Genomic DNA, 13,032 nt, shown 5'->3' with positions numbered 1-13,032 from the left:
AGCAGAGGGTGGAGTTCCATCTTTACAAACTAAACAGGCATTTAGACAGCACATTCTTGGCAAAGGAACCTGGACAACATGTATCAGACACGGTAGGGGAAGTTCTCACTCTGCATTATAAAAAAGGATGGCCAGATAGCAACTGTTACAGAAATGAAATACGAAGGAAAATTTTTTTTTATTTTAACAGTTGGGGCTCATACAATTCTTTTCACAGTTCATACATATACATACATCAATTGTATAAAGCACATCTGTACAGTCTTTGCCCTAATCATTTTTTTCTCTTTTCTTCTTTTACATTTTATTAGGGACTCATACAACTCTTACCACAATCCATACATATACATACATCAATTGTATAAAGCACATCCATACATTCCCTGCCCCAATCATTCTCAAGGCATTTGCTCTCCACTTAAGTCCCTTGCATCAGGTCCTCTTTTCCCCCCCCCTCCCTCCCCATTCCCCCCTCCCTCATATGCCCTTGGTAATTTATACATCGTTATTTTGTCATATCTTGCCCTATCCGGAGTCTCCCTTCCCCCCTTCTCTGCTGTCCCTCTCCCAAGGAAGAGGTCACATGTGGATCCTTGTAATCAGTTCCCCCTTTCCAACCCACTCACCCTCCACTCTCCCAGCATCGTCCCTCACACCCTTGGTCCTGAAGGTATCATCCACCCTGGATTCCCTGTACCTCCAACCCTCATATGCACCAGTGTACAGCCTCTGTCTTATCCAGCCCTGCAAGGTAGAATTCGGATCATGGTAGTTGGGGGGAGGAAGCATCCAGGATCTGGGGGAAAGCTGTGTTCTTCATCGATACTACCTCACACCCTAATTAACCCATCTCCTCTCCTAAACCCCTCTATGAGGGGATCTCCATTGGTCGACACTTGGGCCTTGGGTCTCCACTCTGCACTTCCCCCACGAAGGAAAATTTTAACAAACTGTTCAAACTATTTTCTTAAAGAGAATGATTGGGGCAGGGAATATGCGGATGTGCTTTATGCAATTGATGTATGTATATGAATGGATTGTGATAAGAGTTGTATGAGCCCCTGATAAAATGTAAAAAAAAGAAAAGGAAAAAAAAAGAAAATGATTTGGGCAAAGAATGTACAGATGTGCTTTATACAATTGATGTATGGATTGTGATAAGAGTTGTATGAGCCCCTAATAAAATGTTTTTTAAAAAAAGGACGGCCAGATAGCAACTGTTACAGAAATGAAATACGAAGGAAAATTTTAACAAACTGTTTAAACTATTTTCTTAAAGAGACTTCCTCCACTGCCAGAGATCTTGAATAGCCTCCTGGTCAGTCATCCGGAAGCAATTCTTCACATAATTGATGAATTTGGCTTCCACTTTAGGAAGAGAACCACCTTTTTCTATACTTGCTTGCATTTTTGCTTTAATGTCTTCTACAGAACTAGGGCCTTTCGGTGTTTTCGGAGTTTTTTCCTGTTTTTTGAAAGATTCTTGACCTTTGGATCTTGGTGTTGATGGTTTTGAGTCTTTTCCATTCTGGTTTGATGTTTGTGCATTTTTGGCTGGAGTATCCCATACAGATTTCTTCACTGGAGATTTTTCTTCAGTTTCATCATCAAAATCATCATCATCTTCTTCATCGTCGTCATCGGCATCATCTTCTTCTTCTTCTTCATCAGCAGCAAGTTTTACCTTTTTCTGTGGAACCTTGTACCCGCTTGTGGGGCAGACCTCTTTCCTGATACACTTAGAAGCTTCACATCCTCCTCCTCTTCATCATCTGACTCTGCATCTTCTTCCACAGCTACTACATGCTGTCCACTACCACGCACAGGCCCTGAGCCACACTTCCACCGTAAGACTACTGGTGGTGTTATTTCAAAGCCCCCAAGGGAGACCGTTGGCTGTACAGACATTGTCAAAGTTGCCAATGTTACTTTAATTGGGCTGCCTTCATAATTCATGCTTTTGCTTCAACAACATGCAGCTCATCCTTTGCCCCAGCACCTAAGCTGACCACTCTTAAAGATAACTGGTGCTCATTTTCATCATTATCAACCTTAAAGTGATCATCTTTGTCGGCCTTTAGTTCACAACCGAAAAGATAGTTTTGGGGCCTCAGGGGCTCATGTCCATGTCCATCGAATCTTCCATGGGGTGGTGACACGCACTTCGGTGAGAGAAACATTAAACGGAGGTCAATCACTGCTGTCGCTACACACGGCAGCGCAGAACGGAATCACACCAGGGAAAAAGCTCAGCGTATTTTTAGTGCAGTGTTTGTGGTAAAATTAAGTGCCTTGGCTGATATTCGGGTCGGCTCATACTCGAGTATATATAGTAATCACAGACAATTATTTTCTTCAGTTTTTCTGGGAGCCTTTTGACACCTTCAGTATTAACTGAAGCACTCTGTCCAGTGACCTTTAAGCCCTGAAGCTGACCTCGCTTCAAAAAACCAACCCAGCCACCCTCGGGCTCCCTTTAAATGCCACTTGCACATTTTCATCACCGTTTTCCAGTGCTTGGGGTTTCATCTTTCTTAAAAAAGATTCACGATCAGCACTCCACTCTTTCGGCTCTCCCACAACTCTTCAACTGAACTGAAAAAACCAGGCTCACTGCCATCGTTCCATGCTGACTCATAGTGACCCAATAGGACAGGGTAGAATTGCCCCTGTGGGTTTCCAAGACTTTAACTGTTTATGAGTAGAAAGCCCAACATTTCTCCCAAGGAGGAGATGGTGGTTCTGAACTGCCGACCTTGCAGATCTAAGCTCAACTCCTAACCACTATGCAACCAGGCCACCCTGCTTTTCAACTCCGTTTTATAACTCACTGCAGTAGCCACACAGGAAACTCACAGACAGCACTCATGATTGAAGGGTTTGTTTGGAAGTCAACAGCTTACGGTTCAGGTGGGAATGCTCAGGATGGAGTTGATCACTGACGACTTAGTACAGAACTATTTTAGGGCTGTCAATAAATGCCCTAAGGGAGTCCACTCTGCCATAAGCTTCGACTAGAAAGCACCCAGCTCCGACTCCAGGGATCAGTACACATAAAGCCAAACAAACTTTGCTGGCGAGTTGATTCTTAGCGACCCTGTAAGAGGGTTTGGTAGAACTGCCCCTGTAAGTTTCTGAGACTAACTCTTTTCCCCAGCACTTTTACTGTCACATAATTTACATATCATACAGTCAGTAGTTCAGTCGTTCAATCATATCAAGAAGAATTGCATAATTATCATCCCCACATCAATTTTGGAACACCCCGTCATGGTTAAATTGCCTTTAAAATGATTTGTGCAATCACAATCCTAGTGCTCCCTCCCACTTCATTGCTTACTCCCCAAATCCCCTTTTCCCTCCCTATCACCCACAACCCACCCCTACATCCCTTATGAGACTAACTCTTTACAAGAGTAACAAGTCCCCGAGTTTCTCTAGAGGAGCAGCTGGTGGCTTCCAAATGCTGACCTTAAGGTCAGCAGCCTGAGATAGTTAAGGTTTCCGGTGCCAACCTGGCCGGTAAACACATGAGGGGTTAATTGAAGGGCGGAGAGGTAAATGCTTGGTGAGCCTCACCTTTCTAGTTCTCTGGTCTCTTGCTCTCTGCTGGTGGGACGAGGGTGCGGCTGCCTTAGCTAGTTCTTTGCCTCAGCTGGCAAGGCTCAGTTCCTGCAAGACATCCCTGAGGAGAAGCCACATGGACTTACCCTGATGCAGCCCTGGGTGCTGGAGAAGCCGCGTGGAGACCTCTGCCAGCGCTGAGATGCTTACATTGCCACTGGATTCAAAGACTTTCTACCCACTGACCTGTGTTCCTCCTGTATTCGGTGTCATTGTGTGTGTTTCGTGAGTTTGAGGAGGACTTTGTAGATCAGTGTCGGACATATGGGCTAAGTCGGACTTAAGGGTTTGGGCTGGACAGGGTTGGGATGCTTTCTGATTGTAGACTTACCCAAATATAAAATTAACTCAAACATATGAGTGGATTTCTTTGTGTACTCTACGCAGACTAACACACAGCCCTACGCATAACCACTACACCACCCAGTTCACTCCTCAAAATAAGTGCCCAGAGGCACCCACTCCACAAGCTAGCCTCCTGCCCCAGAGCACTCAGCTTTACTTGCTCTGTGGCCTGTGATGTCTGCTATCTCGTGCTGACTCCTGCTGCTGCTGGTCTGCCTCACCGTTGGTGTCAAAGCTGTCCCTGGATCCAGGAGGTTCCAGTGTGAGGATCTCAGGGTTCTGAAAGACAAGCTCCCCTCCTGGCTCCTGCTGGTAGATCCCTCTTCTGGCTTCCGAAAGGACTCACTGTATACCCAGGCGGATGGCCAACATCCACAGCTGCATAATCCGATTAGCATCTTCCCCCACCTTCTTCCCCAGACCCAGCAGGAATAGGTCATGTGGTGGGAGTTAGAGACTCTGGTTAGAAGAACCACTTTCAATCATTCACAGCTCTGCCAAAACACACTGCAGGCCCCTTTCACCTTTTGGTTAGCTAACCAAAAATATCAAATCAACTGCCATCAAGTCAGTTTTGACTCAGTGATCCTAAAGGGTGGGGTAGAACTGGCCCCGGTGGGTTTCCAGACTTCACGTCTTTATGGGAACAGAAAGCCACAGCATGCACCTGTGGTTTTGAACTGCTGACGTGGCGGTTAGCAGCCCAACCATAACCCAGTGCGGCACCAGGTTCCTTTGGTTAGCTAAGATCTCCAAACTTACTGACATAAGTTGATTCTGACTCATAGCAATCCTATAGAACAGGGTAGAACTGCCCTGTGGGTTTCCAAGACTGTAACTCTTCTAAGAGTGGAAAGCCCCGGCTTTCTCCCACAGAGCCACTGCGCCACCAGGCACACTACCAGGCATAACCACCACCCTACCAGGGCTACTTGCTTAGCTAACGCAGTTTCCCTCTGAATCCACGCGGCGTCACGTGAGCTTCGGGAAGGCAGGGGTGTTGGCACTCATGAAGTATTTCCCTTGATGATGGTGTCCCTCACAACCCGTTGGCCTTCTTAAATTTCTTTCGTTCTCTTTCTTTTTGAAACGGATTGTTCCTGGAACAAAGTAGCACAAAGGAATCTGTCCTCTATTTTTCGAATCTTTTTTTCCACTGATCTACTTCTACTTTGCCTTTCCTCGCCCAGGGTTGCAGGAAGCCAGCCAGGGGATGGTGTGGGAATGGTATAAGGTTTCAACAGGGCACTCAAAACAGCCCTCAATTTAAATGTTTTTCAACAGTAGTTGACTGTGAGTAACTATGACCACGTGAAGCATGAACACAGACAAAGGTGGAATACTCAAGACCCCTCCTTAAATCCCGTCATTCCCCACTCACCTAGCTGCACTCCGGGGTGTCTATAGTCAGTCTCCTATTGGCCATTCCAAGATGTTGCCTCTCTGGGCTTCCCACCAAGGATCACTGCTGGCTTTGCCCCATGGTGGCCGGCCAAGGTGTGCGTCCTGGAGGGCTTGCACCTTCACTCCACTGCCTGGTTCCCTCTGTTTCCCTGCAGTCTCGTTCTCCAGCACGCTGTCCCTGTTCCGACACCCGAGGCCATCAAGGCTTGGTCTCTTTGCATCACTGTTGTGGAGGCACATTATTTCTGCCACCATCTTGTCCCATCTCCTCCATCCCCAGTGATCCTTAGATTTGATTGTTGTGAAAGCAGCTGACAACTGACCGGAGAATTTAAAGAACTGTAACATTTCTGGTTGATGTTGAAGAAAAAATAAACAGCATGTGTACTCAAAGAGTGTAACACATAAGGGACTCCCCCAAAAAAGAAGTTCATAGAAAAAATTTTTTTAAAAGGATGCGATTTTCCCATGAACTTTTTGAAGTCCCCTCACATTGCTAGTTGCTTAGATAATGTAAGCCACCTGGCTTCTTTTGAGTCCTGAGTAAGTTCAACGGATATTAATAACAAGCTGATTGTCTATATTTCTGTATTAGAATCGGAACCTCTATGTTTCATTCTTTGTTTGGGGGTAGGGTGGGAACTGGGCTGGTGGTGTAGTGGTTACACATTGGGCTTCTGACTGCAAGGTCAGCTGTTCAAAACCACTGGCACTAGTGGGGAGAAAGACAGGACTTTCTACTCCCATAAAGAGTTACTTTCTTATAAGGTCCCTATGAGTTGGCACAGACTTGATGGCAATGTGCTTGCTTGTTTGCAGTGGCAGTGGTGGTGGTGGTGGTGGTGGTGTGTGTGTGTGTCTGTAAAATGGAATATTGCCCATCAGAGAATGCATTCTGTATACATTCTGATGCTAAATGTTAAGGGGCCCTATCATTTGTTCTTACATCACTTTGCAGATCAAATGACTGCTTCAGGCAGTGTGGCTGTCAGGGAAGGTACACAGCCCTAGATGGCTTTGCCCTCGTTGCTTTTCAATAGGATTGGACTTTAACGCAGATGGGATGGCACACCCAACAATGACACTGGAAATGCTCAGGCCTTAGCGTCTTAGGCTCACCAAAGTACGTTAGAATCACTTAAAACAATTTTGTACATTCATACTGCGACTTTAAAGGGTTCTCTCTGTAAAATAGCAATAACCAAATACAAAACTTTAAAAAAGAGACAAAATACATTTTATTTATTCAACCAGAATAAGCAACAGACAATACACCTCTAGCGAAGGCCACGTGTCTTTTGGTCTAGAGGTTTGTCTGGCTTGGTATCACCTTGGGAGGTGTCAGAGTGGTTGCCAGTTGGACTGCTAACCTGACCGGCTGTTGACGGAAACTGCCAGATGCGCAGTGGGAGAAAGAGAAGACTTTCTACTCTCATAAAGAGTTACACTCTCAGAAGCCCACAGAGGCAGTTCTACTCCATCTTCCGGGGTCGACATGAGTTGAAATGGACTCAAGGGCAATGAGTTTGATTTGGGTTTTGGTAGGAAAATAAACGACGCACCCCGTTTTGGCCCTTGAGTTGCGTCACATTCTTGCTCCGAAAGAGGGCAGTAGAGTTCTTCCCATCAGCATTTCTTGACCACAAATGAAGACAATTATCAGCTCTGCTTTACACTTTGAGTTTTGAAAATGAGTCCAAAATGTTAATCACACTCTTAATTTTTCCTGATTTTTCTGCAGTTTTCTTACATCTTCAGAAAATTGGCTTAGAGAGAACTCATGTTTTTTCTCAACAGTTGTTAGAAAATTTTGCTATTTCATCACACTTTTCCATTTCTTCTTCTTGTTCTTCCCCCTCCCTTCTTTTTCCTTTAAAAGGTAAACTTTTCAAGAACTCAGTAATAGTCAGAAGGGAATGACTAATTTTCAAGAGAGGTGTGACCAATTCCTCAACATTCATTCATAAAAAATAGATTCATTATTATCAGAGAGTTACTCTGTTTATTTATTCATCCAAACTCCAAACTTGCTGCCACAGAGGTAATTCTGACTCACGGTAACCCCATGGTTCAGAGTAGAACTGGCCCTGTGGGTTTCTGAGACTGTGACTCTCTATGTGAGTAGAAAGTCTCTTCTTTCTCCCAAGGAGCAGCTGGTGGGTGGGTCTGAACTGCTGACCTTGTGGTTAACAGCCTCACCAGGAGCCCTTGATCCATACTGATTTTTTAAAACACAGGTTGTCTGTGTGTTGACTTATATTTTACAAATTAAAAAGGAAGTAGTTATAAGACAAGGCTAAGTAATTTCTTTAAATCCTAAAGTTTGCTTTTTTTAAAAAAACCCAAACAATCTAGATACCTACCAGACACCTATCTATAAAAACCACAAATTCACAGTAAATTAATCCTTTAAACACTCAGTGATAAGTATATATTGCTTTTGTATGTAAGAACCTAATAAATTTTGAATATTGAGAAACAGCACCTCTTGAAACGTTTCCCCTTGCATTGTAAGGTAGAAATGGGATCATGATAGTGGGGGGTGGGGGGGGGGACACATTAAAGAACTAGAGGAAAGTTGTATGTTCCATTGTGCTATACTGCACACTGACTGACTCATCTTCTTCCTGCGACCCTTCTATAAAGGGATGTCCAATGACCTACAGATGGGCTTTGGGTCTCCACTCCGCACTCCTCATTCACAATGATATGATTTTTTTTGTTCTTTGATGCCTGATACTTGATCCTATCAACACCTTGTGATCACACAGGCTGGTGTACTTCTTCCATGTGAGTTTTGTTGCTTCTCAGCTAGATGGCCACTTGTTTATCTTCAAGCTTTTAAGACCCCAGACGCTATATCTTTTGATAGCTGTGCACCATCAGCTTTCTTCATCATATTTGAGTATGCACCTGCTTTGTCTTCAGCGATTGTGTGGGGAAGGTGAACATCATTAAATGCCATTTTAATCAAACAAAATGTTCTTGCATTGAGGAAGCACTTGAGTAGGGGCCCAATGTCCATCTGTTTCCTTAATATTAAACCTATAAATATATGCACATAGATCTATTTCCCCATTGTCATATATAAATATATTTACATATGTGCATGCCTGTATGTAGACCTCTGTAAATGCCCATTTGCCTCCTAGTTCTTTCCTCTATTTCCTTTTACTTTCCTCTTGTCCCACTATCATGTTCAGCCTTCATTTGGGTCGCACTGGGAGTTTCAAACTGCTGACCTGGCAGTTAGACGCCTAGCACATAACCACTGTGCCAGCAGAGGTCATCCGATAAAGTGCAGGTATCTGCTTCTGCAGTCTCCTGGATTGTTCCTGCGATCCCCTTGCGGGTGACATCTCCCACTTTGTGAAACACTGGTTCGAACGACTTACTTGGAACCTTGCTGGTCTTACATTTTTGAAACGAGAGAGGGCAGTAGAGTTCTAGTCAGATTCAATTCACTTATAAATGGCGTTCCACTCATGTGAACAGGAACCTGAGTTTGCTTACAAGAAAATACTTAGTGCATGAAAATAGAAAGAGAAGAGAGGGGGAAAATGCATAGAGGCAGGAAGGAACGTTTATTTATTTAAAACCTAGATTACATGTAGTCATACCAAGTCTGTTTATTTAAAAACCAAGATTACTAGTAGTTATGCCACTCACGCTGCAGCCCTCGTGGCATCGTGGTTATGAACTGGACTGGGCTAACCACCTCAAGTTCAGTAGTTTGAAGCCACCAGCTGATCCTTGGGAGAAAGAGGAGGCTTTCTACTCCCGTAAAGAGTCACAGTCTTGGAAACCCACAGGGGAAGTTCTACCTGCTCTACAAGGTCATGATGAATCCATGTTGACTTGATGACAGTGAATTTGGTTTTTGTGGTTTATGCCAATCAAGCTTTAAGTTCGGAGTTTTCTTGTAGTCATGACAAAGAAGGGAATCTAGATCCATTTTTTAGGAGATAAAAATGTTTTCCTGCCAAAGTTCTTAAATTATATACTGCATGGTTCCTAATAGATGAAACAAAACACTATATCATCAAGAACAAAGAAATGTAATAGTGCATGAAAAAACCCTTGTGTGTAGGGGTATATATCGATGTACAAATGTATGCACAATCCTTTTTAAATACTGCAGCCTGGGTGGCCCTGGTCAGTAAGCCTTGGATTCCTGCAAACTGCAAGACTGACTGCTCAGAGGGGGAAAGACGAGGCTGTCTGCTCCTGTACAGATTTACAGCCACAGAAGCCCGATGTAGGGTCTCTGAGTCAGAATTGCTGGCAGTGAGGTTTCTGTTTGTTTGTTCGAATATAAGATGGGAAACTAAAGATGGTGTGAAAAGAAGATTAAAGCTTTAAACTAGTTACACATCTTTGAGTTTGATGCACATCCCTGATTGGATGCATGACCTGTAGGGTGTCCAGTGCAAAGGACGGAGGCAATGTGCTACTTCTCTGCTGTCCCATACGGTCCTGACACCCTAGCATGTGTGTCTGTTCAGCACTTGACAAGTGGCTTCAGTGTCAAACGGACGGGATTGTCCATTTTCTATTTTGATTTTTATCACATAATCACTGGCTACTGTGTTAGTGTCTAGGATTTCGTTCTATGTCTCAGCTCATTTCTGCAATCTACCTTCCGCCATTCGGCTTACAGGATGAGCTGGTAACTTCATGGTCAGCAGTTCCAAACCACCAACTTCTCCACTGGATAAAGATAAGGCTTTCTACTCCTGTAAAGAGTCATAGTCTCAGAAACGCACTGGGGCAGTTCTACCCTGCCCTATAGAGTCATGATGAGTCAGCATAGAGACCTGATGTAGTGAGACTTCTTTAAAGGCACTGTGTTAGTTACATAATCTTGTGTCAATTTGAGGATTCAGAGTGAAGGGGTGGAGTTTAGCCAGTCAATCAGGTCGCAGCTTGATGACCTCATTTGGAGGCAATAGGAGGTAAATAGCTTGTAGGTGGCAGGACACATGCTCACTGCCTGTGAGACATCCCTGTAGAGAAGACACATGGAGAGAAGCTGGGAAAGCTAACAGAAACAGTGACAATCAAAATGAAAGATAAAGAAAATAATAATGGTGATATAAAAAGAAAAAGAAAGGAAGAAGAGACTATCAGCAATATATATATATATATATTAAAAAGAAAAGCCAGAGGGGAAATTTCTGTTATGGAACAAGCCAGAAATATTTAAACCTATGGCAAATTCAGGTGGAGTTAAGAGGAAGGTCATTTGACCAAGTATCATATTAAACAGAAGTTCCATCCACCACAGTCAAGTTCACAATAATCTCTGCCAGACAGCAAAGCTGTTTTGGCCTGCAACTATGGCCAGAGGAGATCTGCCAGAGGCTTAAGATGACAAGACACTCTGCAGATGGGTTTTGGGTTTTCACTGTCCTCCATAGCCTTCACAATTTAAGCTCTGATACCTTTCCCTGCATCATATTTGGTGTGGCATTTACATAATCTGTCAACTAGAGCAAAGGGGTGGAGTCTAGCCTGTCAATCAGGTCATAGCCAATCATGTCTCTGGGTGGACGTGGCCTCTCCTGAGGATTCTGGGAACTCCTGTCTTCCTCCCTGGAGGTGGGGCACACAATCTCTTTTCTAGACATTCCTGTTGACAAGCCACATGGAGCTACCCTGATGAAGCCAGAGTCCTGGAGCTGGAGGAGCCACATGGTCAGTCAGTGGAAAGTCTTGTGGATTCAGTGGCAGTGGAAGCATCTCAGTGCTGTCATGGGTCTCCATGTGGCTTTTCCAGCATTTAAAATCATTGCATGTGTTGCATGAGTCTGAAGAGGAATTTATAGACTGATATCGGACATATGGGCTAATATTAGACTTATGGACTTGATCTGGACTAGGCTGGGGTGTTTCTTAATACACAATTACTCTTTGTTATAAAGTTCTCTCTTGTACATGTATGTCAATGAATTTGTTTCTCTAGTTTACACGGACTAACACATTTGGATTTTGTTATTATCATCTTTTGATTCCATAGGCTGGTGTGCTTCCTCTGTATGGACTTAGATGAAGCCACACTTAGATAGCTGCTTGTTTAGATACAAGCCTTTAAGACCCCAGACACTATTCCAATTGATAGCCGGCCACCATCTGCTTTCTTCACCACCCTTTGCTGTAGCTCCCTTATCTTCAGCGATCTCTTCATGAAGGAATGTATCACGCCCTGTTCTTGGAGTGGGGCTAGAAATTAGTGGGAGCCCAGTGTCCATCTGCTTGTCCATGGGTTATGAATGACTCTGGTGTACTTTAGTAGTCGGATTATTTTTTTGTGACACAGGAAACAAAAATTATGGATCACCTCCCTGGGTATAAGGCAATTCCATCACTAACATCAGTAATTCATCCAATGCACAGGTCCAGTTTCAAAGCAAACCTTGTCTCTCATAGACACGGATGTGTCCCCTCAGTGGTGTCTGCTTAGAGTTTGTTTCAGACAACCTCCAACTATGAGTGGGTGGCTGTGAAGCACCACTGCAGTTTCCTACTGGTAATGTCCAACTACCCTGTCTTTACTCGGGATCACATTGATTCTTGCCTTTGGTTTACAGACATAACATCGGCTATGAGTTGGTACTCACTGCCATCAAGTTGGTGCCAACTAATAGCAACCCTATAGGACAGGATAAAACTAGCCCCATGGGGTTCTAAGACTTAATTCTTTACAGGTGTAGAAAGCTTCATCTTTCTCCCTCAGAGAGGCTGATGGTTTTGAACGGCTGACCTTGCAGTCTGCAGCCCAACACATAACCATTTAACATCATTTAAATGTTTATCGATGCCATGTGTGGGACTTTAATACATTAAGTTTGTATCTTTTATTCATCATAAACTTTGAATGCTTACATTTGCCTTAGTAATGAATAGTTATTGATGTCGTTTCATTTGAATATGAAAGTTGGACAGTGACTAAGAAAGACCAAAGAAAACTTGATCCATTTGAATTTTGGTCCTGTTAAGAGTATTGAACATGCTATCGACTGCCTGCCAAAAGGACAAACAGATCTGTCTTGGAAGAAGTATAGCTAGAATGTTCCTTAGAAGTGAAGAAGTCTCTCAGACGTGGCACATGTTATCAGGAGACAGACATCATGCTTGGTAAAGTGGAGGAGCATCGAAAAAGAGGAAGATCATCAGGGAGACGGATTGACTCAGTGGCTACAACATCACACTTGTGAGGTGGCCCAGGTGCAGGCAGTGTTTCCTTCTGTTGTCATTATGAGTTGGAACTCAATTGACAGCACTGACCAGCAACATAGACATGGGTTGGTATTAACTCAATGACAGTGGGTTTTTGAGTAGATACTAATTTTGACTTGGCAGGTGTGATAAGTAGGTTTATTGTGCCAACCTGGCCAATAGGAACATGTGGAATTAATCAGGTCGCAGTTTGATTGGAGGGCAAAGAGATATCAGCAAGGCCCACCCCTTGCGCTCTGGTGATTGCACCCGTATGCACCTGCCTTAGCTAGTTCTCTGCCTCAACTTGTGAGCTACACTACCTGTGGGGCAAGCCAACCCATGGATCCTGTCACTAGTGATCAAGCTTCCTTTGAGACTTGCATCTGCCACACCACTGGTGCTCAATATTCCATCCAGGCCTGCTTCGCTAAGCTCTTA

General features: G+C 43.9%; 1 pseudogene; it reads right to left on the bottom strand.

The window, feature by feature from the left end:
* Positions 1–1,268: 1,268 nt before the first annotated feature.
* Positions 1,269–2,158, bottom strand: LOC142461655 (nucleophosmin-like; annotated as a pseudogene).
* Between the last annotated feature and the right edge of the window lie 10,874 nt (positions 2,159–13,032).

Source organism: Tenrec ecaudatus, chromosome 11 (genome assembly GCF_050624435.1).
Source record: "Tenrec ecaudatus isolate mTenEca1 chromosome 11, mTenEca1.hap1, whole genome shotgun sequence".
Classification (NCBI taxonomy): Eukaryota; Metazoa; Chordata; class Mammalia; order Afrosoricida; family Tenrecidae; genus Tenrec; species Tenrec ecaudatus.
Note: the sequence above shows the minus strand (reverse complement) of the source record. Positions and strands in the feature narration are given on the sequence as shown.